The 22549-nt window shown below is 44.5% G+C and overlaps 1 long non-coding RNA gene across 1 annotated transcript; it reads left to right on the top strand.

The window, feature by feature from the left end:
* Nucleotides 1-471: 471 nt before the first annotated feature.
* Nucleotides 472-11465, top strand: LOC134760487 (uncharacterized). The gene is made up of 3 exons (XR_010137970.1): nt 472-2921; nt 4077-4179; nt 6061-11465. It is a non-coding gene; the product is annotated as an uncharacterized LOC134760487 (long non-coding RNA).
* The last annotated feature ends 11084 nt before the right edge of the window (nt 11466-22549 follow it).

Genomic DNA, 22549 nt, shown 5'->3' on the forward strand with positions numbered 1-22549 from the left:
AATGCCACTGAACTGTAACCCTAAAAATGGCTAAAATGATATATTTTATTTATGTCTATTTTTCCACAACTTTTAAAAAAGCTTTTCTTTGGGGTATAGCAGTGGGAGGAAGAGTGAGGGCAGAGAACAGGCTTTTGTTAAAAAAGCTGTTTTTGGTCTGGTGCGGTGGCTCACACCTGTAATCCCAGCACTTTGGGAGGCCGAGGCGGGCGGATCATGAGGTCAGGAGATCAAGACCATCCTGGCTAACACAGTGAAACCCTGTCTCTACTAAAAATATAAAAAATTAGCCGGGCGTGGTGGCGGGCGCCTGTAGTCCCAGCTACTCAGGAGGCTGAGGAAGGCCAATGGCGTGAACCCGGGAGGTGGAGCTTGCAGTGGGCGAAGATGGCACCATTGCACTCCAGCCTGGGCAACAGAGCAAGACTCAATCTCGGAAAAAAAAAAAAAAAAAAAAAAAAAAGCTGTTTTCTTATGTTATTTTCTAAGATGGTGTATATGATTTCTCTTAATACAATTTTTTATTAACGTGCCTGAGGGAGGCTTCAATCAGTTACAGGAACTAATGTGTTTGATGAGGTTTTCAGTGTAAAAACAGTGAGTGCAAAGAGGTTACTTAGGCTTGGAATCAACTTCAGTGTCAGATCTGGAAAGAATCCAGCCCTAGTGCTTTTTCTGTCAATGACCTGGAGCAAATCCCTTTTCTCTGGTGTAATTTTTCATAGCTCTCTGTTGTAATTGACTGTCTCCAAGTAGTAAGTAAAAAATGGCCCTTTTAAAGAATTTCCTTCACTGTGTGTTTGAGAACTGAGCTGTCTAATAAGAATGCAGTGATCATGAAGGAGAGGTGGAAAAAAAAAGAGAGACCACTGGCAGCCACAGAAAGAAAAGGGGAGAGGAAGTTGAGGAAGGAAGTTTCAATTTTCAAAGATATTGAAATGACTTGGAACAGAATGCGTATATTCTGCTAATCAAGCCAATTAGATCCAGTAGCCAATATCAAAAAAAAAAAAGGCTAATAAAAATTGTTCTAAACATGGATGTTTCTCATTCTCAAACTCTCAAACTGAAAGTGAAAATGAGGAACTTGCTTTGAACTACTGTGTAGAGTCAAGTTATCTTTTAGTTATCTTTTTTTTTTTTTTTTTTTTTAAGAGACTGTCTCACTCTCACTTGGGCTGGAGCTGGAGTGGTGCAATAGGGCAATCATAGCTCACTGCAGCCTTGAACTCCTGGGGTCAAGTGATCCTCCCACCTCAGCCTCCTGAGTAGCTGGGATTACAGGCACATGCCACCACACTGGGCTAATTTTTCCTTTTTTGTAGAGATGAGGATCTCCATGTGTTGCGCAGGCTGATTTTGAACTCTTGGGCTCAAGTGATCCTCCTACTTCAGCCTCCCAAAGAGCTGGGATTCACAAGCGGGAGCCACCACACCCAGCTGAGTAAAATTATCTTGATCGCGACTGACAATTGCTGCAGGCACAGGCAGACGTGTTTTTAAGTGATCAGTATTTTCTTGCTTACATCCCCAAATTGAAAAACTAAGCCATAATAACAGCAACTGCCAAAAAACTGTGAAAGCCTTGCTTTTGTAAGAGGATAGGACAAAAATCTTTATTTGGATGGTGTAATATTTTAGTTTTCTTGGGTCAAAGTCAAGAACTAAAGTCAACTGTGAAGTCTTGGATAAAGACCCAGTGTTAAACCAAATCTAATTTAATTTTCTTTTTTTATTCATTGGTTCAACATTCATTCATTGAGTAACTACTTGCTGACAAGCATGATATGAATGAGACATGCTGTCTGCTCTCAATGAGCTCGCTATCTAGGAGAAAACGCCAACCCTGAGACTGACAATGGCCTGCAGTGTGGCCAGTGCTGTGTGAGTGAGGCTGGGGAAGAGGCACCTACCCAAGGTGTGTTGCAGAAGGCTTCCTGGAGGTTTGCATCTAGTCCTGAGAAAGAAGCAGTGTGTCAGCTTCCTATTGCTGCTGGAACAAATTGCACACACGCAGTGGCTTAAAATCCCAGAAATTTATTGTCTTACAGTTCCGGAGGCCAGAAGTCTGAAGAGAGTCTTACATGATTAAAATTAAAGTGTTGGGCTGGGCGCAGTGGCTCACACCTGTAATCCCAGCACTTTGGGAGGCCAAGGTCAGGAGTTTGAGACCAGCTTGGTCAACATGGCGATAAGGGAGGAGACCACCCCTCGTATTGTCTTATGCCCAATTTCTGCCTCCAAAGAAAGAAGAAATAAAAACTAAAAGGCAAAAATGAAATCCACAAGCAGACAGCCCAGCACCACACCCTGGGCCTGGTAGTTAAAGATCGACCCCTGATCTAATCAGTTATATTATCTATAGATTACAGACACTGTATAGAAAAGCACTATGAAAATCCCTGTCCTGTTCTGTTCCGTTCTAATTACTGGTACAGACAGCCCCCAGTCACGTACCCTCTGCTTGCTCAATCGATCATGACCCTCTCACGTAGACCTCCTTAGAGTTGTGAGCCCTTAAAAGGGGCAGGAATTGCTCACTTGGAGATCTCGGTTGTCGGAGACGTGAGTCTTGCCGAAGCTCCCAGCCAAATAAAGCCCTTCCTTCTTTAACTCAGTGTCTGAGGGGTTTTGTCTGTGGCTTGTCATGCTTCATTTCTTGGTTCCCTGATCGGGAAGCAAGGTGATGAAGGGATGGTCGAGGCAGCCCCTTAGGCAGCTTAGGCCTGCCCTGTGGAGAATCCCTGCAGGGTACCCTAGCCAGCTTGAGTGATGCAGATCCTGAGAGTGATCCCAGGTAAGCAATTGGCCCGGAGGAACGCCTCGCCAGAGCAGCGTGTGGCAGGCCCCCATGGAGGATCAATGCAGTGGCTGAACTCCGGGAAGGAACTGGCACTTGGAGTCTGGACATCTGAAACTTGGTAAGACTAGTCTTTGGAACTTGCCCACTCCATTTGAGTGGAAGCGTGGCCTGATCACCCACAGTGTGCCTGTACTGGCACTTTGGTTTTTGTTTTTGACTTGACTTGGATTGCTTGATATTTTGGTTTGGTTTTGGTTTTGACCTGGCTTGGATTTCTTGATACTCTGATTTTGTTTTTGATTCTGGTTTGGTGTAAACTGTAAAAGTGTGTGTGTGCCCTTTTTACCTGTTCTTTGTTTTGTGGTGTGTGTTTGGTGTGAGTGTGGTGTTTTGTCTCGAAGAAGCATGGGTCAGGCACAAAGTAAGCCCACCCCACTAGGAACTATGTTGAAAAATTTAAAGAAAGAATTTAAGGGAGACTATGGAGTACTATGACACCATTAAAACTTAAAACTTTGTTTAAGATAGACTGGCCAGCATTAGAGGTGGGTCGGCCATCAGAAGGAAGCCTGGACAGGTCCCTTGTTTCAAAGGTATGGCACAAGGTAACCTGTAAGCCAGGACACACAGACCAGTTCCCATACATAGACACTTGGTTATAGCTGGTTTTAGAACCCCCACCCCCCACAGTGGTTGAGAGAACAGCAGCATAAGCAGCTGGCAGAGGAAAGGAAAGACCAGCAGAGAGAGAAAGAGGAAGAGACAGAGAGACAAAGAGGGAGTCAAGGAAGGAGAGAGAGAGAGAGAGAAAAAGAGAGGCAGAGAGAAAGAGAGGCAAAAGAAAAGTCAAAGAGAAAAAGAGACAGAAAATCAAAAAGAGAAAGAAAGAAAGAGATATACAAGCAGTTAAGAAAAAAAACAGCATACCCTAGTCCTTTAAAAGCCAAGATAAATTTAAAACCTATAATTGATAATTGAAGGTATTCTCTATAACCCCGTAATACTCCAATACCACTTTGCTGTCAGTGTAAACAAGGGTGTATCCTGAAAGCACTGAGGCCTTCCTATCAAAAATCCTTAACCCAGTAACCCGTGGATGGCCCAAATGCATTCAATCTGTAGCGGCAACTGCTTTGCTAACAGAAAGAAGTAAAAAAATAACTTTTAGAGGAAACCTCATTGTCAGCACACCTCACCAGTTCAGAAGTATCCTAAGGAAAAAAACAAAAAAAGGATGATTTAACATTAACCACTGAAAATTCCCTTAATCCAGCAGGTTTCCTAACAGGGGATCTAAATCTTAATTACCATACAAAGATCCAACCAGACCTCGGAGGAACTCCTTTCAGGACAGGATGATCGATGTTTCCTCCCAGGTAATTGAAGGAAAAAAAAAAGCCATCTATACCAATTCTAAGTTAATTTGGACAAAACAAGGTCTTATTAATAGCAAAGGACAATTAAAATCCCAAACTTACAAGGTTTTCAACAAAAGTAAAGTTTGCTAAAAGTTAACAGTGTAATATGTATTATAGTAACTTCTAATCTTGTGGCCTTAGTCTAGTCCACAGACATAAAAGAAGTTCGCTTTGGAAAACAATGGTTATCATCTTCAAAAAAAAAGGGAAAAAAAGAGGAGGCAGAATTTATGTAAAAAGAGTGTTGTATGGTAAACTCTTGTCCTGAAATAAATTAACTGGTTGTTTTAAAAAAAAGTTTGTAATAAGTCAGAAAGTTAAGACATGTCAAAGAATTGTCTGCAAAAGTTGTGAAAGAAAAAAATGTTAAAAAGTTATGCAAGAAATGTTGTATAATTTAAAGGTAACTAGGCCTCCTGAATGTAAAACTATTGGAAAAAAAAAAACAGTTTATGTGCAAGGTGTATAAGGAAAGTAAAATATACCTTTGGTAAAAGGATTATAAGGAGGCATAAGAATGTAAATTTTTACCTACATTAAAGGTTAAAAAATGTTTGTTTTGAAGGTTTAAGCAAGTTTTAAAATGTTAATTGTAAAGAAAATTCTGTTTGTAAACATATTAGCTAAAGTTAAAGGGGTATCATCCAGTTTTTCTGTGAACTGGACATTAAAGTAAAAACACAACGGGTTTTTCTTAAAGCACTAACCTTCTCTTTAACAACGATTATAAAAGGTTAAAAAGAGTCTATAAAAATCTTACCTTATGGTCCGACTTTAAAAATTGAATAAATATGTATACAAAGTTTTATTAAAACTAAGTTTAACATTAGTAGCACACTAATATAAAGGTGAAATTTAGCTTATCTGGTATAAAAATCATACAAGAAGCATTATTAAATATAAAATGGTGTTTGGCTTTCTTTGGTCTAAAAACTAATACAAATAGGTGCTAAAGGAAATTTCTCAGTAAGAAGGCACCGAAGACTATAAAGTCCACTGTTGATGTCCCCACATTTAAAACAAAAAGTCAATTTCTTAGAAATTATATACTTGGTTTATCTTCCACTTTCCTTTCCCTCAAAACTGAAAGTCTTTTAGCACAGGTACCACCCCTAGAATTTCCAGTAAACCAGCACCAGCCTGAAGATCACTTTCTTATCAAAAGGTGGAAAAAAGAAAAACTCAGGCTAGCCTAGGAAGGACCTACCTTGTGTTGTTAACCTCCAAGACTGCTGTTCATACAGCGAAAAAGGGATGGACTCATCACACCCGAGTCAAAGTGCCACCCCCTCCAGAGTCATGGGCCACAGTCCCAGGGGAAAACCCTACCAAACTAAAACTAAGAAAAATTTAACTCTTTCATCTATTCTATTACTCTTTCTTCTTTCCTTGCTCTATTGCTGACCATCTGGTTATTAACATAACCAAGTTCATTTAGCCTCAAACTATTGCATTTAATGTTTGCCTTGTTATACCCTATGGGGACTTGCCAAGTCAAAGACAGTTCTCTACTTCAGAAAAGTACCTCTGTCCCTCCTGACTCTCCTCAGACTGGGCATTAGTAAATTAGGACCATTTAACCTTGGGAAATTTTGATAAAGACTCCAGTGTCAACCAGGAGTCTTGCTCCCCAATGTAGAGCTTTTATGCTGTAGTTGGTCCAACATTCTGTGGACCACTAAAGAGCAAGGATGGACTGCCCCAACCGGTTTTTGTAATTTCCCTAAATCATACACTCATTTTACTACAGGATCATAGAAGTTAAAGACTTAAAACAAACTTTGGCTCTCTCTCTCTCTCTCTCTTTCTTTCTTTCGATGGTCTCCCTCTGTTGCCTAGGCTGGACTGTACTGCCGTGATCTCGGCTCGCTGCAACCTCCCTGCCTTGGGCTCCCGTGATTCTCCTGCCTCGGCCTGCCAAGTGCCTGGGATTGCAGCCACGCGCTGCCATGCCTGACTGGTTTTTGTATTTTTGGTGGAGACGGGGTTTCGCCATGTTGGCCAGGCTGGTCTCCAGCTCCTGACCTCGAGTGATCTGCCTGCCTTGGCCTCCCAGGGTGCTGAGATTGCGGACGGAGTCTCGCTCACTCAATGCTCAATGTTGCCCAGGCTGGAGTGCAGTGGCATGGTCTCGGCTCGCTGCAACCTCCACCTCCCAGCCGCCTGCCTTGGCCTCCCAAAGTGCTAAGATTGCAGCCTCTGCCCGGCCGCCACCCCATCTGGGAAGTGAGGAGCATCTCTGCCTGGCCGCCCGTTGTCTGGGATGTGAGGAGCCCCTCTGCCCGGCCGCCCCATCTGGGAAGTGAGGAGTGCCTCCGCCCGGCTGCCACCCTGTCTAGGAAGTGAGGAGCATCTCTGCCTGGCCACCATCATCTGGGATGTGAGGAGCGCCTCTGCCCGGCTGCCCCGTCTGGGAGGTGAGGAGTGCCTCTGTCCGGCTGCCACCCCATCTGGGAAGTGAGGAGCGCCTCTGCCCGGCTGCCGCATCTGGGAAGTGAGGAGTGCCTCTGCCTGGCTGCCCCGTTTGGGAGGTGAGGAGCGCCTCTGCCCGGCCGCCCCCGTCTGGGAGGTGAGGAGTGCCTCTGCCCGGCCGCCCCCGTCTGGGAGGTGAGGAGCACCTCTGCCCGGCCGCCACCCAGTCTGGGAAGTGATGAGTGTGTCTGCCCAGCTGCCCCGTCTGGGAGGTGAGGAGTGCCTCTGCCCGGCCGCCCCCATCTGGGAGGTGAGGAGCACCTCTGCCCAGCTGCCACTCAGTCTGGGAACTGAGGAGCGCCTCTGCCCAGCCGCCCTGTCTGGGAGGTGTAACCAACAGCTCCGAAGAGACAGCGATCATCGAGAACAGGCCATGATGACGATGGCGGTTTTGTCGAAAAGAAAAGGGGGAAATGTGGGGAAAAGAAAGAGAGATCAGATTGTTACTGTGTCTGTGTAGAAAGAAGTAGACATAGGAGACTCCATTTTGTTCTGTACTAAGAAAAATTCTTCTCCCTTGGGATGCTGTTAATCTATAACCTTACCCCCAACCCCGTGCTCTCTGAAACATGCTGTCAACTCAGGGTTACATGGATTAAGGGCGGTGCAAGATGTGCTTTGTTAAACAGATGCTTGAGGGCAGCATGCTTGTTAAGAGCCATCACCACTCCCTAATCTCAAGTACCCAGGGACACAAACACTGCGGAAGGCCGCAGGGACCTCTGCCTAGGAAAACCAGAGACCTTTGTTCATGTGTTTATCTGCTGACCTTCTCTCCACTATTATCCTATGACCCTGCCATAACCCCCTCTCTGAGAAACACCCAAGAATGATCAATAAATACTACAAACAAACAAACAAACAAAAACAAACTTTGGCAATTAAGACAGCATATCAAGATGCAAATGCCTCATTGGAATGGATCAAATATTCCATCCACACGTTAAACAAAAGCAATTGTTATGCTTGTGCACGTGGCAGGCCAGAGGCCCAGATTGTTCCCTTTCCACTAAGGTGGTCCTCCAGTCGACCAGGCATGGGCTGCCTGGTAGCTCTTTTCCAGGATTCTACAGCCTTGAGTAATAAGTTGTGCCAAGCTCTCTCTGCTATATCTGGCACGCTGCAGGTCAACGGGTCAGCCCCCAAGGGCCATCCAGCCTCCGTCTCCCAACTCTAAGTTCACTTCGTGTCTCTCATGACTGGGAGGAAACTTAGATTCGTTAGACCTGAAGGGATGTAGTGAGCTTAAAAATTTTCAAGAGCTTATCAATCAGTCAGCCCTTGTTCATCTCCAAGTGGATGTGTGGTGGTATTGTGGTGGACCTTTACTGGGCACTCTGCTGAATAACTGGAGTGGCACTTGTACTTTAGTCCAATTGGCTATCCCTTTCACCCTGGCATTTCATCAACCAGAAGGAGAAAAAATAAGGCATCGTAAAGCGAGAGAAGCCTCTTATGGGTCTTTCAACTCTCATGTTGATTTAGACACAACTGGAGTCCTACGGAGAATACCAGATCAATTTAAACTTGAAATCAAATAGCTGCAGGATTTGAGTCAATATTTTGGTAGGTGACAGTTAATAAAAATATAAATTGGATAAATTACATCTATTACAACCAACAGCAATGAGCTTTTCATGAGTTAAAAGAAAAACTCATGTCGGCTCCAGCCCTGGGGCTACCTGACCTGACAAACCCTTTACACCCTATGTGTCAAAAAGAGAAAAAATGGCAGTTGGAGTTTTAACGCAGGCTGTGGGGCCCTGGCCAAGGCCAATGGCCTATCTCTCAAAACAACTAGATGGGGTTTCCAAAGGCTGGCCCCCATGTCTAAGGGCCCTGGCAGCAACAGCCCTGTTAGCACAAGAAGCAGATAAACTAACCCCTTGGGCAAAACCTGAATATAAAGGCCCCCCATGCCGTGGTAACTTTAATGACTACCAAAGGACATCATTGGTTAACAAATGCTAGATTAACCAAGTACCAAAGCTTGCTATGTGAAGATCCCTGCATAACCATTGAAGTTTGCAACAACCTAAACCCCGCCACCTTGCTGCTGGTGTCAGAGAGCCCAGTTGAACATAACTGTGTAGAGGTGTTGGACTCAGTTTATTCTACCAGGCCCAACCTCCGAAACCATCCTGGAACATCAGTAGACTGTGAGCGGTACATGGACGGGAGCAGCTTCGCCAACCCCTGCTAAGTGACTCTGAAGAAGACGACAAGCCCTGCTCCAGTCACACCCGGAAGCTGACTGGTCCACACACAGCTGAAGCATGAGAAAACTCATCATGGGACTCATTTTCCTTAAAATTTGGACTTGTACAGTAAGGACTTTAACTGACCTTCCTCAGACTGAGGACTGCTTAGAGTGCATACATCAAGTCACTGAGGTAGGACAAAAAGTTGCTACAGTCTTATTATTTTATGATTATTATAAGTGTACTGGGACAAAAAAAAAAAAAAAAACTTGTTTGTATAATGCTATTCTATGCAAGGTATGTAGCCCAGGAAATGACCAACCTCGTGTGTGTTATGACCCATCTGAGCCTCCCGTGACCACAGTTTTTGAAATAAGATTAAGGACTGAGGGCTGGTGAAGGCTTATAAACGATATGAGTAAGGTGTTAGCCAAAACAAAAGAAAAAGGGTTGCCCAAACAAGTCACCTTAAAGTTTGATGCCTGCGCTGTCATTAATAGTAATAAGTTAGAAATAGGATGTGGTTCTCTTAATTAGGAAAGAGGCTGTATGGAAGAAAATAAGTACATTTGTCATGAATTAGGACTGTGTGGAAATAATGTGGATACTGTTCTTGTGTCATTTAGGCTACTTGGATAAAAAATAAAAAGGATCCTGTCCACCTTCAGAAAGGGAAAACTGGCTCTTTCTGTACCAGTGGTCAGTGTAACACCTTGGAACTAGTAATAACCAATCCCTTGATCCTCACTGGAAAAAGGGAAGCGTGTAACCCTAGGAATCAATGGGGCTGGACTGGATCCTCAAGTAAATATCGTGGTTTGAGGAGAAGTTTATAAACCCTCTCCTTAGCCAGTATTTCAAACCTTCTGTGATAAAGTGACTGTGCCAGTACCAGAAATTCCAGGAAAAACAAGAAATTTGTTTTTGCAATTAGCTGAGCATGTAGCCCAGTCTCTCAATGTCACTTCATGTTATGTATGTAGATATGTAGAGGAACTGTAATGGGAGATCAATGGCCATAGGAAGCCCGAGAATTAGTACCTACAGACCCAGTTCCTGATGAATTCCTGGCTCAAAAGAATCACCCTGATAACTTCTAGGTCCTAAAAGCCTCAATCATTAGACAATACTGTATAGCAAAAGTAAGGAAGGACTTCACCCTTCCTGTGGGAAGACTCAGCTGCCTTGGGCAAAAACTGTATAATAATACTACAAAAACAGCCACCTAGTGGAGTTCAAACCACACTAAGAAAAATCCATTTAGTAAATTCCCAAAGTTGCAAACTGTGTGAACCCACCTGGAGTCCCACCGGGACTGGACAGCCCCCACTGGATTATACTGGATATGTGGGCATAGAGCTTATACCAAATTACCCAACCAGTGGGCAGCTAGTTGTGTTCCTGGCACTATTAAACCATCTTTCTTCCTACTGCCCATAAAGACAGGCAAACTCCTGGGCTTCCCTGTCTGTGCTTCCTGCAAAAAGAGAAGCATAACTAGAAAATTAAAAAGATGATAAATGGCCCCCTGAGAGAATCATACAATATTATAGGCCTGGCACTTAGGCACAAGACGGCTTATGGGGATACCCGACTCCCATTTACATGCTCAACTGAATCACACAGTTACAAGTTGTCTTAGAAATAATCACTAATAAGACCAGCAGAGCCTTGACTATTCTGGCCTGGCAAGAAACTCAGATGAGAAATGCTATCTATCAAAATAGATTAGTTCTTGACTACTTGCTAGCAGCTGAAGGAGGGGTCTGTAGGAAATTTAACCTTACTAATTGCTGTCTACACATAGATGATCAAGGGCAAGTAGTTGAAGACATAGAAATATGACAAAACTGGCACATGTGCCTGTGCAAGTGTGGCATGGATTTGATCCTGGGGCCATGTTTGAGAAATGGTTCCCAGCATTAAGAAGATTTAAAACTCTTATAGTAAGAGTTATAATAGTAATAGAAACCTACTTGCTGCTCCCTTGTTTGCTACCTGTATTTCTTCTTCAAATGATAAAAAGCTTCATCGCTACGTTAGCTCACCAAAATGCTTCAGCACAAGTGTACTATATGAATCACTATCGATCTGTCTTGCAAGAAGACATAGGTAATAAAAATGAAAGTGAGAACTCCCACTATTGAGTGAGATTCTCAAAGGGGGGGAATAGGGGAGGAGACCACCCCTCATATTGTCTTATGCCCAATTTCTGCCTCCAAAGAAAGAAGAAGTAAAAACTAAAAGGCAGAAATGAAATCCACAAGCAGACAGCCTGGCACCACACCCTGGGCCTGGTAGTTAAAGATCGACCCTTGACTTAATCGGGGTCATGTTATCTATAGATTACAGACATTATATAGAAAAGCACTGTGAAAATCCCTGTCCTGTTCTGTTCTGTTCTAATTACCAGTGCATGCAGCGCCCAGTCACATACCCCCTGCTTGCTCAATCAATCATGACCCTCTCGCATGGACCCACTTAGAGTTGTGAGCCCTTAAAAGGGACAGGAATTGCTCACTCAGAGAGCTCAGTTGTTGGAGACATGAGTCTTGCTGAAGCTCCTGGCCGAATAAAGCCCTTCCTTCTTTAACTCAGTGTCTGAGGGGTTTTGTCTGTGGCTTGTCCTGCTACAGTGATGCTCTGTCTCTATTAAAAATATAAAAATTAGCTGGGTGTGGTGGCGCACACCTGTAATCTCAGCTCCTCGGGAAGCTAACGTACAAGAATGGCTTGAAGCCAGGAGGCAGAGGTTGCAGTGAGTGGAGATCAATCACACCACTGCACTCCAGCCTGGGCAACAAAGTGAGACTCTGTCTTAAAAAAAAAATTAAATAAATAAATACAATCAAGGTGTTGGCAGGGCTAGTTCCTTCGAGGGGAACCAGAGAAGAATCCATTCGTTGTCTCTTACAGCTGCTAGTGACTCCATTTGTTCTTTGGCTTGTGGCCACATCAATCCAATCTCTGCATCTGTGCTCACATTTCCTCCTCTTCTCTGTCGGATCTCCCTCTGTCTTCCTTGTTTTATTTTTTTGAAGTAGGTAGTGCCTTCCCTCATGGTCTTGGCCTGCCTTTGATGAGCAAGGAAAGCCTTTCTCTGGAAACCCCCAGCAGACTTCTCTTGGGCTCCTCTGCTATCTCTGCTACCCATGCCAACAACTAATGCAAAGTGGGACATAGTGCTATGGGCATCAGCAGAATAGCTCACTTTTGGTCAGGGTGATCAGGTAAGACTTCTTAGAGGAAGTGGTATTTGGACTGGACTTTGAAGGATGAAAAGGATGGTGATCATGGAAGGGGAGGAAGAAAAGGACATTCCAAGCCAAATGGAATGAACAGAGGGGAGAAGGCGGGAATAAGGAAGAGATGAACGGTTTTACAGGAATGATTTTTTTGAGTGCCTTCTATGGACTAAGAACTCATTTAATCCTTATGAAAAAATAGCTTCCGGCTGGGTGTGGTGGTGCATGCCTGTAGTCCGAGCTACTCAGGAGGCTGAAGTGGGGGAATCCTTGAACAAAGGCATTTGAAGTTACAGTGAGCTGGCTGAGTGCCATGGCTCAGGCCTATAATCCCAGTGCTTTGAGAGGCTGAGATGGGCAGATCACTTGAGCCCAAGAATTCAAGACCAGCATGGGCACCATGGTGAAACTCTGTCTCTATTTAAAAAAAAAAAAAAAGTTACAGTCACCTGATCACGCCACCACTGCACTTTAGCCTGGGCAACAGACCAAGTCCCTGTCTCAAAACCAACAAACAAACAAGAAGAGGCTGGACTCAGTGGCTCACATTTGTAATCTGAGCACTTTGGAAGGCTGAGGTGAGCAGATCACTTGAGGTCAGGAGTTTGAGACCAACCTGGCCACATGGTGAAATCCCATCTCTACCAAATATACAAAAATTAGCCAGGCATGGTGGCACACATCTGTAATCCCAGCTACTTGGAGGTGGAGGCAGGAGAATCGCATGAATCTGGTTGGCGGAGGTTGCCGTGAGCCGAGATCACGCCACTGCACTCCAGCCTGGATAACAGAGCAAGACTCTGTCTGTAAAAAAATAAATAAACAAACAAAGAAACAAAATAGTTTCTTCTATAGGTGGAGATTTATGATTGAGGAATCCAGGCTTGGAGAGATTAGGTAATGTGTCCAAAGTTGGTAGAACCAGATTTGATCTCGGTTCCATCTCAACATATGATGATTTTGTTTATTCATTCATTCATTGCTTATTTATTTGTAATAAACTTTTCTATATTATAATTTATTAAGAAAGTAATAAGGCTGATTTTAGCAAATTTTTAAGGTGAACTAGGTTAAAAAGTATGGATATTCATCTATACATTTTCCTAGGCTCATATATATTAAGCCTAGGAATATTATGTATATTATTATATATTATATATTAATATATCATATTTCTATTAATATTATATATATAATTTTTTTATTTTCTCTTTTAAGAGAAGAAGAGTTGCTATGCTGCCCAGGCTGAACTTAAACTCCTGGGCTCAAACCATTTTCTGCCTCAGCCTCCCGAGTAGCTGGGACTACAGGCATAAGCCATCAAATCTGGCTATTTTTACAAAAAAAAAGATCATGCTGGACAATTAATAGAATCAGAATAAAGTCTATAGATTAGAGAGTAGTATTGATCCGTGTGAATTTGTTGATTTTTACAATTGCCCTGTGGTTATATATTTCCTTGTACTTAGAAAAAAAAACATTGATATATTTAGTGATAAAAGGGCATCATATCTGCAACATACTCAAACAGTTTAGAAATTGTGTGTGTGTGTGTGTGTGTGTGTGTGTGTGTGTGTGTAGACAGAGAGACAGAGAGACAGAAGGATAAAGCAACTGTAGTGAAATGGCAAATGGGAGATCTGGGTAAAGAGTACACAGGAAGGCCAGCTGCAGTGGCTCACGTCTGTAATCCTGGTACTTTGGGAGGCCAAGATGGGTGGATCACCTGATGTCAGGAGTTTGAGACCAGCCTGACCAGCATGGAGAAACCTCCTCTCTACTAAAAATACAAAATTAGCCAGGCGTGATAGTGTGCTCCTGTAATTCCAGCTACTCAGGAGGCTGAGGCAGAATTGCTTGAACTTGGAAGGTGGAGGTTACGGTGAGCCGAGATAGTGCCATTGCACTCCAGCCTTGGTGACAGAGCAAGACACCGTCTCAAAAAAAAAAAAAGAGTACACAGAAATTATTTTTATTTTATTTTATTTTTATAATAGAGATGGGGTCTTGCCATGTTGCCCAGGTTGATCTCAAACTCCTAGCCTCAAGTGATTCTCCTGCTTTGGCTTCCCAAAGTGCTGGGATTACAGGTGTGAGCTACTGCACCCAGCTCCAGGAATTCTTTCTATTCTTACAACTTTTCTGTAAATCTGAAATAATGTCAAAATGAAATTCTGTTTTTAAAAAATGAGATCAGGCCATGTACCATACTCAATGACTTGCATGTTTTCACTTGACCATATGCAATAAACATTTTTTTCCAGGTCAGTACACACAGTTCCTAGTCATTCCCTTTAATGGCTGCATAATTTTCCACAGTAATGTTCCATTGTATAAATACATTCTCAGTTTTTCAACCACTCACTTGTTGATGGATTTGACTTATTTCTTTTTTTTTCCTGAGACAGAATCTTGCTTTGTCACTCAGGCTGGAGTGCAGTGGCACGATCTTGGCTCACTGCAACCCTCCGCCTCCTGGGTTCAAGCGATTCTCCTGCCTCACCCTCCCGAATAACTGGGACTACAGGTGGGTGCCACCACACCTGGCTAATTTTTTTTTTTTTTTTTTTTTTAAGTAGAGACAGGGTTTTGCCATGTTGGCCAGACTGGTCTCCAACTCCTGACCTCAGACCTCAAGTGATCCACCTACCTTGGCCTCCCAAAGTGTTGGGATTACAGGCATGAGCCACTGCGCCTGGCCTTTTTTTTATTTTTATTTTTTATTTATTTTTTTTTTTTGGTAAGGGGAGGGTCTCATGCTGGAGTACAGTGGTGCAATCACGACTCACCGCAGCCTCACCCTCCTAGGCTCATCCTCCCTCAGCTTCCTGAGTAGCTGGGACCATAAGTGTGGGCCACTATGCCTGAATAATTTTATTATTTTTTGTAGAGACAGAGTATCCATCCCTATGTTGCCCAATCTGGTCTTGAACTCCTGGGCTCAAGCAACCCTCCAGCCTTGGCCTTCCATAGTGCTGGAATTACAGGCATGAGTCACTGTGCCCAGCTTCATGGCAATTCTTGCACATTTATCTTGCCATATGAACTTGACTTTTCCCTCTATGTGCATTTTTTTTGTTAAAAATATTTATTTAAAAAGTACAATTGTCATATCCCTCTATATGCTTTGTGTGTGTGTGTGTGTGAGACAGAGTCTCTGTCGCCCAGGCTGGAGTGCAGTGGCACGATCTCAGCTCACTACAACCTCCGCCTCCCCAGCTCAAGCAATTCTCTGCCTCAGCCCCCCAAGCTGGGATTACAGGTGCCTGTCACCACGCCCAGGTAATTTTTGTATTTTTAATAGAGATGGGGTTTCACCATCTTGGCCAGGCTGGTCTTGGACTCCTGACCTCGTGATCCACCCCCCTCAGACTCCCAAAGTGCTGGGATTACGGGCATGAGCCACCGCGCCTGGCCCCCTCTATACGCTTTCTTTTTTTTTTTTTTTTTTTTTTTTGAGACGGAGTCTCGCTCTGTTGCCCAGGCTGGAGTGCAGTGGCGCGATCTCGGCTCACTGCAACCTCTGCCTCCTGGGTTCAAATGATTCTCCTGCCTCAGCCTCCCGAGTAGCTGGGACTACAGGCGCATGCCGCCATGCCCAGCTAATTTTTGTATTTTTAGTAGAGACAGGGTTTCACCATGTTGGCCAGGATGGTCTCCATCTCTTGACTTCATGATCTGCCCACCTCAGCCTCCCAAAGTGCATGAGCCACTGCATCCAGCCCCTCTATATGCATTTTAAGATAATATTAGGCCAGGCGCAGCGGCCTGCCTATAATCCCAGCACTTTTGCTAGGTGGCGGTGAAAGGATCTCTTGAGCCCAGGAGTTCAAGACCAGCCTGGGCAACATAGGGAGACCCTGTCTCCACAAAAAATAAAAAAATAGCCGAGTACAGTGGTCCATGCCTGTGGTCCCAGCTACTAGGGAGGCTAAGGTGGAGAGGATCATTTGAGCACTGGGAGGTGGAGACTCCAGTGAGCTGTGATCATACCACTGCATTCCAGCTAGGCAACAGAGCAAGACCCTGTCTCAAACAAACAGAAAAAGAGAATATTTACTTAGTTCTAAAAACAAAAATGAAACAAAAATCTTGGGATTTCTAATTGCAGTTGCCTTCAGTTTGAGGGTTACCTTGGGAAAGGCTGACTTACAGGAACATGGTGACTTACATTCCACACATACGTCTCTACATGTGGAAGTATTTAAGGCGAATTTATAGCCGAGCATGGTGGCTTATGTCTGTAATCCCAGCACCTTAGAAGGCTGAGGTGAGCGAATCACCTGAGGCCAGGAGTTCAAGACAAGCCTGGTCAACATGGTAAAACCCCGTCTCTACTAAAAATACAAAAATTAGCTGGGCATGGTGGCTCACACCTGTAATCCCAGCTACTTGGAGGCTGAAGCAGGAGAATCGCTTGAACCCAGGAGGTGGAGGCTGCAGTGAGCTGAGATCATGCCACTGCATTCCAGCCTGGGAGACAGAGAGAGACTCTGTCTCGAAAAAAGCAAATTTATGTAAGTAAGTAGACTATATAAATGGAGATCAATATTAAAATGTACTTTGGGGGCTCACATCCTCAAGGCCTGAGACTGCTTTTTTTTTTTTTTCCTTGAGATGGAATCTTGCTCTGTTGCCCAGGCTGGATGGAGTGTGGTGGTGTGATCTCAGCTCACTGCAGCATCCACCTCCTGGGTTCAAGCAATTCTTCTGCCTCAGCCTCCCGAGTACAGTAGCTGAGACTATAGGTGCATGCCACCACACCTAGCTAATTTTTGTATTTTTTTAAGAAGAGATGGAGTTTCACCATATTGGCCAGGCTGATCTTGAACTCCTGGCCTCAGGTGATACACTCACCTTGTCCTCTCAAAGTGCTGGGATTACAGACATGAGCCACCATGCCTGGCCTGCCTTTTTTTTTTTTCAACCCACCTCCTAAAGGGACTCAGCTGCCCTTAGAAAAGTTGATTCCTGCTGCGTGGTGCTATTGGCTCTTTCTCACCTGTCTCTCTGTGGATCCTTGATGTGCTACTTCATATTATTATGCTCATTTTTTTCAATGTTTGAAAATTTATTTATTTAGAATGGGGGGTGCTCTCACTATGTTGCGTAGATTGGCCTCAAACTCCTAGGCTCAGGTGATCCTCCTGCCTCAGCCTCCCAAGTAGCTGGGATTACAGGCAAGGGCTGCTGCACCTGGCTATTATACCCGTTTTACAGAAGGAGGAACAGAAGCTGGGAGTGTAACAAGTTGCCAAGATTGCCCCAGAGTTAGCAGTGGCTGCACTGGCCTGACGCCTACGGGTTTTCAGGCAGCTGATGACTCCTGTCCTGGTCTTGATCTTGGGCTTCTCAATTGCTGCTGGTACTTGTGTTCTGTTTGGCAGCTCCCCTAACAACCTCAGACATCCAAGCACAAGGTGGCATTTGGTTTTGGGGGGCTCAGCCTAGGGCCAGCCTGTTGTTTCCAAGAAAAAGGCTGCCAACAGATGACAGGCTTCACTTTCTCACAAAGCTGCAGGGCTCTAGCCTAAGAGATTTAAACAAATCTTCCCCAAAGTCAGTACCTGTGGTCAGTTCCTCGCTCTGCCTCTCTGCTTCCCTGGGCTGCATCTCTGCCTGTCTGGACCTCACCCATCCTTCAAAGCCCAACCTAAATGCTACCTTCTCCATGGTGCCTTTTCTGATTTCTGTCTTCCGTATAGGCTTCTCCCCACCATGCTGGGTTTGCACCCACCTTTCTTGGAATGCATTCACTTTCCTGCTGTGATTGTCATTAAATAGTTGACCTTTTTGAACCTCAATCACTTCACCTGTAAAACTGAAATAATGTCTGCCTTATAAGTCTGTTGTGAAGGCCAAGTTAAAAGACATAATATATGTAAAGCACAGTCCGAGGCACAAATAATGTTTTTTTGTCAACCTGATGTTATCACACACACACACAGCCCTACATATTCATTCACAGATCTCATCTCTATGTGTTCAGGCACTTATCGTTTTACCTTGTATAATAATTATTTGCATGGACTGTAGGCTCCTTCATGGTAGGAAAAATAGGGTGTAGTGAAAAGAAACAGGATTTGAAATAAAAAAGTCTGCCACTCAACCAATGGTGTGGCTGAGAACAAGTGACTTTTCCTCACTGAGCTTTGGTTTCTTCCTCCCTAAGAGAGGGAGTACAATAAAATATGCCTCACTGTCTTCTCATGTACATTATCAAAATAAGATAATGGATGCTCAAGGATTTAGAGATTGCCAAATGCTAATGTATGTATTATCCAATTGCCCTTGTCTGTTTCCCAGAAGCCCAGCACAGTGCCTTGCTGGGGATGGGTTGGGGTGTGCACAGCGGGGATTTGTTAAATAAGGAGTACGCCATTGTGAGAGAGAGACAGGACTAGCTGAATTTCCTAGGCCGACTAAGAATCCCTAAGCCTAACTGGGAAGGTGACCGCATCCACCTTTAAACATGGGGCTTGCAACTTAGCTCACACCCGACCAATCAGGTAGTAAAGAGAGCTCAGTAAAATGCTAAGTAGGCAAAAACAGGAGGTAAAGAAATAGCCAATCATCTATCGCATGAGAGCACAGGAGGAGGGACAATGATCGGGATATAAACCCAGGCATTCAAGCTGGCAACAGTAACCCCCTTTGGGTCCCCTTCCATTTTATGGGAGCTCTGTTTTCACTCTATTAAATCTTGCAACTGCATAATCTTCTGGTCCATGTTTGTTACAGCTTGAGCTGAGCTTTCACTTGCTGTCCACCACTGCTGTTTGCCACTGTCACAGACCTGCTGCTGACTTCCACCCCTCCGGATCCAGCAGAGTATCTGCTGTGCTCCTGATCCAGCGAGGTGCCTACTGCTGCTCCTGATTGGGCTAAAGGCTTGCTATTGTTCCTCCACGGCTAAGTGCCCAGGTTCATCCTAATCAAGCTGAATAGAGCTATAACACTCACTGCATGGCCCAAGATTCCATTCCTTGGAATGCGTGAGGCCAAGAATCCCAGGTCAGAGAACAAGAGGCTTGCCGCCATCTTGGAAGCAGCCTGCCACCATCTTGGGAGCTCTAAGAACAAGGATCCCCTGGTAAGATATTGGCAACCATGAAGGGACCTCCAAAGCAGTAATATTGGACCACTTTCACTTACTATTCTGTCCTATTCTTCCTTAGAATTGGAGGAAAATACTGGGCATCTGTCGGCCAGTTAAAAACGATTAGTGTGGCTGCCTCACTTAAGACTCAGGTATAAGGCTGTCTTGGAAAGGGCTTTCTAACAACCCCCAACCCTTCTGGGTTGGAAGTGTTGGTCTGCCTGGAACCAGCTTCCGCTTTCAATTTTCCTGGGGAAGCTGAGGGCTGACTAGAGACAGAAAGCTGTCTTTCCGAACTCCCGGGGTTAGCCAGTTGAGATCATGGTGCAGCCAGAAGTCTCTACTCAACAGTCACCCATGCGTGCGCCCCTACCTTTCTTTCTGACCCATACCTCCTGGGTCCCGACCATGACTTTCTTGAAAGTGTAGCCCCAAAATTCTCCTTACCTCTGAATCTACTTCCTCTGATCCCTGCCTCCTAGGTACTAATGCTTCAGACTTTCACTTCCTCTCCAAGTATTAGAGCAGGTTGTATCCCCAAAGCAATCTAAGGAAGCTCTACGCTGTGTCCTTAGGCATCTAGGCTATGAATCCAGGGAGTCTTTTCCCTGATGTACCTCCCAATTTAGGCATACATCTCTCGACATGGGCAGTTAGGTGGGACCCGTTCCCCAATACCCTTGCCAGGGCCCCAAGTTTGTAAATGGCTAGGAGGATTGCTCTCCCATTGTGTAAGATGCTCTCCTCCCCCAATTTCTACCCAGCTTATCCCTCTGCAATACAATCTCCAAGCCTTGGCTCCTTGGCCAGGGCCTTAGAACTGATGACCCAGTATGTTAACAACTGGAACTGGGTCTATGACAACATAATAGATCAGGATGAAAGTGAATTGAGTAAGTCAAGGAGAGAAGAGACAGAGAGAGACAGACAGAAAAAAGAGAGGGAGAGACAGAAAAAGAGAGATAGATGTAGTAAAGAAAAAACAGTGTGCCCTATTCCTTTAAAAGCCAGGGTAAATTTAAAACCTATAATTGATAATTGAAGGTCTTCTCTGTGACCCTATAACACTCCAATACTGCCTTGTTTTCAGTGTAAACAAGGGCATAGCCAGAAAGCACTGAGATCCAGGAACCAATGGATGGCCCAAATGCATTCAGTCTGTAGCAGCAACTGGTTTGCTAACAGAAGAAAGTGAAAAGTAACTTTTTTATTTTTTTGAGACGGATTCTCATGCTGTCGCCCAGGCTGGAGTGCAGTGGCGCGATCTCGGCTCACTGCCAGCTCCACCTCCCGGGTTCACGCCATTCTCCTGCCTCAGCCTCCTGAATAGCTGGGACTACAGGCGCCCGCCACCACGCCCGGCTAATTTTTTTTTTTTTTTTTTTTTGTATTTTTAGTAGAGATGGGGTTTCACCGTGTTAGGCAGGATGGTCTCGATCTCCTGACCTCATGATCCACCCGCCTCGGCCTTCCAAAGTGCTGGGATTACAGGCATGAGCCACCGTGCCCGGCCTAGAAAAGTAACCTTTTGAGGAAACCTCACTGTGAGCACACCTCACCAGTTCAGAATTATTCTAAGTCAGAAAAGCAAAAAGGTAGCTTACTAACTCAAAAATCTTAAAGTATGGGGCTATTCTGTTAGAAAAAGGTAATTTAACACTAACCACTGAAAATTCCCTTAACCCAGCAGATTTCCTAACAGGGGATTTAAATCTTAATTACCATACAAAGGTCCAACCAGACCTAGAAGGAACTCCCTTCAGAAAAGAAGGATAGATGGCTCTTCCCAGGTGATTGAGGAAAAAACACAATGGGTATTCAGTAATTGATAGGGAGACTCTTGTGGGAGCAGAGTTAGAAGAATTGCCTAATAATTGGTCTGCTCAAATGTGGAAGCTGTTTGCACTCAGCCAAGCCTTAAAGTACTTACAGAATCAAAAAGACTCTATCTCAATCCTGACTCAAAAGGTTACCTACACCCTCTCTGAAGCGAATTTGCATAAGAACTGTTGTTTATGGGGATGCATCTTGATGGGGCAGCTAGGTTGTTATGAAATACTCAAGAACTCAGCCCAGCTCTGGAACTCACCTCTGAGCACAAAGGCAATGTTGGGCACGCTGGTAAAGGACCACTAGAATCCAGCAGCTCGGACCCCTTTCTTTGTGGTCAAGAAAGGGCGGGAAAAGGGGTGCAGGACTGCTACATCGGTGAGCGTAACTAATCCGATAAGCAAAAGTCCATGGGTGGTTACTCACCCTAGAAAGGAATAAGCATTAGGACCATAGAGGACCCTCTAGGACTAATGCTCATGGGAAAATCACTAGGGGTGCTGGCATCTCTATGTTTTTTTTCAGATGGGAAACATTCCCCCCAAGGCAAAAATGCCCTTAAGATGTATTCTGGAGAATTCGGCCCAGTCAGAGTGTATGTACCTTTTTCCCTGTCAGACTTGAAGCAAATTAAAATAGACCTAGGTAAGGCCGGGCGCGGTGGCTCATGCCTGTAATCCCAGCACTTTGGGAGGCCGAGGCAGGCAGATCACGAGGTCAGGAGATCGAGACCATCCTGGCTAACACAATGAAACCCCATCTCTACTAAAAATACAAAAAAAAAAAAAAAAATAGCCAGGTGTGGTGGTGGGCGCCTGTAGTCCCAGCTACTCGGGAGGCTGAGGCAGGAGAATGACGTGAACCCGGGAGGCGGAGGTTGCAGTGAGCCGAGATCGTGCCACTGCATATCAGCCTGGGCAACAGAGTGAGACTCCATCTTAAAAAAAAAAATAGACCTAGGTAAATTCTCAGATAACCCTGATGGCTATATTGATGTTTTACAAGGGTTAAGACAATCCTTTGTTCTGACATGGAGAGATATAATGTTACTGCTAGATCAGACACTAACCACAAATGAGAGAAGTGCCGCCATAACTGCAGCCCGAGAGTTTGGCGATATCTGGTATCTCAGTCAGGTCAATGATAGGATGACAACAGAGGAAAGAGAACGATTTCTCACAGGCCAGCAGGCAGTTCCCAGTGTAGACCCTCATTGGGATGCAGAATCACAACATAGAGATTGGTGCCACAGACATTTACTAACTGGTGTGCTAGAAGGACTAAGGAAACAAGGAAGAAGCCTATGAATTATTCAATGATGTCCACTATAACACAGGGAAAGGAAGAAAATCCTACTGCCTTTCTGGAGAGACTAAGGGAGGCATTGAGGAAGCCTACCTCTCTGTCACCTGATTCTATTGAAGACCAACTAATCTTGATAAGTTTATCACTCAGTCAGCTGCAGGCATTAAAAAAAAAAA

This window comes from Pongo abelii, chromosome 19 (genome assembly GCF_028885655.2).
Source record: "Pongo abelii isolate AG06213 chromosome 19, NHGRI_mPonAbe1-v2.0_pri, whole genome shotgun sequence".
Taxonomy (NCBI): Eukaryota; Metazoa; Chordata; class Mammalia; order Primates; family Hominidae; genus Pongo; species Pongo abelii.